The following is a 3,334-nucleotide window of genomic DNA, read 5'->3' as shown; positions in this document are numbered from 1 at the left end:
TTTATAAGAGGCCTGCAAGTTCCGTAGCACCTAATTCACAGCAATCTCCCAAGTGATGTAAGCATCAGGGTCATATTTACCATCGAAAGGAGGTATCTTAAATTTAATCTTACTGAAAGCATCATCATTATTGTGTACCTCGCGTCGGCGGTTGCCACCCATACCTCTACGGTTGTGACGAAGGCGACGTCGATCACGAGTGTCTTGATCATCATGTTCAGTATCACCAGTGTAGTCATCTTCATGACTACCGTGCTCTCGATCTCCATCCTTTTCTTCTTTATGCTTCTCTTTATCTTCGGTGTGGAAATCATCAAATCGCCTTAGGAGAGCAGCAAGGCTTTTGTCCACACTAGCAACGGATTCCTCCAAACTTGTGAGCTTGTTGTTTGTGGCAATCTGCGTAGCCCCCAACTGCCCCAGCTTTTCATTTGTCACCTGCAAGTCGTTATCAAGTCCCTCTATGTGCAGCTTCACTTCCCTTTCAAAATGTTGTATGATGCCCTTAGTGCGAGGTGTATGTGGTGTTTCGTTACCATCATCTGCCCCTGGCATGGTTCAAAGACAAAGACAACAAAAAGGCAAGTGAAGAAATAAAAGCCCTACAACTACTAGGATGTAGCTATAGCAAGTCGCTCACACTCAACCTGTAACACAAGTTCTTACCAATTCTTACCTTCCTTGACAGGAGAGGTCGTCTGCCAACAAGTGTACAACAATGGACGAAGTGTATCGGTGCTGCAGCACAAGACCTGTCAAGCTGTAGAGTATGTGGAGCTATAGGTGGGCTGAAACAAGGAACGAACTAGCACCACGTTAGTTATAAAAGCGAGCTGAATAAGCGTTCGACGATGGTACTGTGCTGGTCCTAGGCTAGACCGTGCTAGAGACGCGAGCCTGGACACAAAGGAAAACCACAGCACACCCCCGAAAACAAGGTGGAACAAACCTAAAATCAATATGAAAAACAGCCCCCCTTTTTTTTCTTTTGAATCTTTTCTCTTTTCTTTTTTTTTCTTTTTTTTCTTTTTTTTTCTTTTTTTTGGGCAACCTCAAAAACTGATTATATGAACAAAAGAATACAAAAGAGCAATTCGCTACTCTCTCTCTCTCTCTCTCTCTCTCTCTCTCTCTCTCTTTCTAGAGTAAGGCTGAACAAGTATGGAGTTATCTTTCTTTTTGATCACAGAAGGACTCACATAGACGGAGTTCAGGCTATATTAACAAGCGGACTCCAAGTTCTATTCGGTTTCCACTCAGAACCAACCACAAAATGGATTCCACCTATTGCCGAGTTCTACTCGGTTTCCTTCTTTTTTTTTATCACGTTGGTGGAACTCAGATTGGAACTCTACTCGATCCGGACAAAGACCACAGTTCAATTCGGACTTCTCAACAGATTCGACAGAGAGAAGATATGGTAATACTCGGCTGTGTATAGATGGTGCCAAGAACTCGAAACTCTAAAGGACTAGACACTAAGACCAGCAACTCGACACAAACCGAAGCAACGCAAATTCAACAAGTCCTAACTAAAACGGTACTAGCCAAGGCACAAAGGTTTAATAGGATTATGGAAAAACTAATCTACTATATTTTTTTTGGCTTTTCTGGACTATAGGAAATTAATTAAAAACAGCAAAGAATTAGAAGTCTCTCACCGAAGAATCTTGCTCTGATACCAACTGATGCGAACCCGCTAGGGTTTTTGCCCGATCTTATGATGAGAGACGGGGATAACTCGATTGGTGGATGGAGATGACGTTCACGGCCTGACTACAGCCCTCAAGACCGCGCCTTAGCAACCGATACACCACGTCCAATAGCCGTCACGATCTTGTGGAGCGCGACAACCAGCCCCTAGGGCTCCCGTCCTGCAAGCAATCGAAGAACTAGCAAGAACGAGGAAACAAGCACTGAATTTGCAAGATGAATTGAAGGTTTCAAACTGAATCTGAATCAACAATGGGGTTCCGAAGACAAGGAGACGGGCGGCTGATCCTGCACGCACGCCTACAAGCAAGTAGCGAAGGCTAAACTTGATCTAAACAAAACCCAACGACCATGGTGACTCTAGAGGGAAATAAGTAGATGGATTGACAACCAAAGAGGTGTTGGGGTCGTCCTCCAACCCTAGGACGCGTCCCTAATGGACCCAACTTGATACATTGGCCATCAGCCCAAAATGAGGTGACGCAGCACCCTGGACAGCAAGACCAATCGACGGTAATTGGATCATTTCCGCTGCTGCCGAACAGGTATTGACATGGGACTTGATTCATATGAAAGTAGACTTGATAAGCTTTCCAACAAGTCCTGAAGCGCCTGAATCCAACTCCGTATGCAACCGTGGTAATGGTCACAAGTTGGCGCTTTGCTGCTGTCCGAATCCAGCGAGCGTGAGTCCTTCTCTCTTTCGGTCTTCTCCTTGGTTCCTAATCAAAACAAGAGTGCACGCGTTTCCATTGTCTAAACAAGATGGACACGAGCTTATCAAGGAACTCACTTGATTATTAAGTTGACGAACACGAGCACGAGTAAGAGGACCAGCTATAGGTTGTGTCGGAGAGGATGTATCGCTGGTGTTGATGTCCTCATCACCCGATGATACTCCTGCGTAAAGGGGCTCAAGTGGAAGCTCAGTTTGCTTTGTTTGGAGATAGTGCTAATCTTGATGCAAGATAGGTGCACGAATTGCATCGAACGTACCATATGCTTTGAAATATATTTCAAAGCACCCAATAAAACTCCTAGATGACGTGTGTCATATAGAATCTCACTTCGGTCTCTTTGGAGATAGTGTTAGTTTCGGTGCAAGATAGGTACACGGTTTGTGCCTAATGCACCATAGGCTAAGAAACTATTTTGGACGCACACGATGGTACTCCTTGGTGAAGAGGCTCATGTGGAATCTTGGTTCTGTCTATTTGGAGATAGTTCTAATCTTGATGCAAAATAGGTGCACGGTTTGCATGGAACATACCATAGCTCAGAAATCAATTTGGACACACCCGATGGAACTGTAGATGCACCCAATGGAACTACAAGATGAAGTGTATCATATGGAATCTCGCTTCGGTCCAGTTGGAGATAGTATTAGTTTCGGTGCAAGATAGTTGCATGGTTTGTGCCCAGTGCACTATAGGCTCCGAAACCATTGTGGAAGTTCCCGATGGTACTCCTAGGTGAAGAGGCTCAAGTGAAAGCTCGGTTCGGTCTGTTTAGAGATAGTGCTAATCTTGATGAAAGATAGGTGTACGGTTTACATGGAACGTACCATATCCTCAGAAATCAATTTGGACGCACCCGATAGAACCCCTAGATCATGTGTGTT

Source organism: Sorghum bicolor, unplaced genomic scaffold, assembly GCF_000003195.3.
Source record: "Sorghum bicolor cultivar BTx623 unplaced genomic scaffold, Sorghum_bicolor_NCBIv3 super_28, whole genome shotgun sequence".
Lineage (NCBI taxonomy): Eukaryota > Viridiplantae > Streptophyta > Magnoliopsida > Poales > Poaceae > Sorghum > Sorghum bicolor.
Note: the sequence above shows the minus strand (reverse complement) of the source record.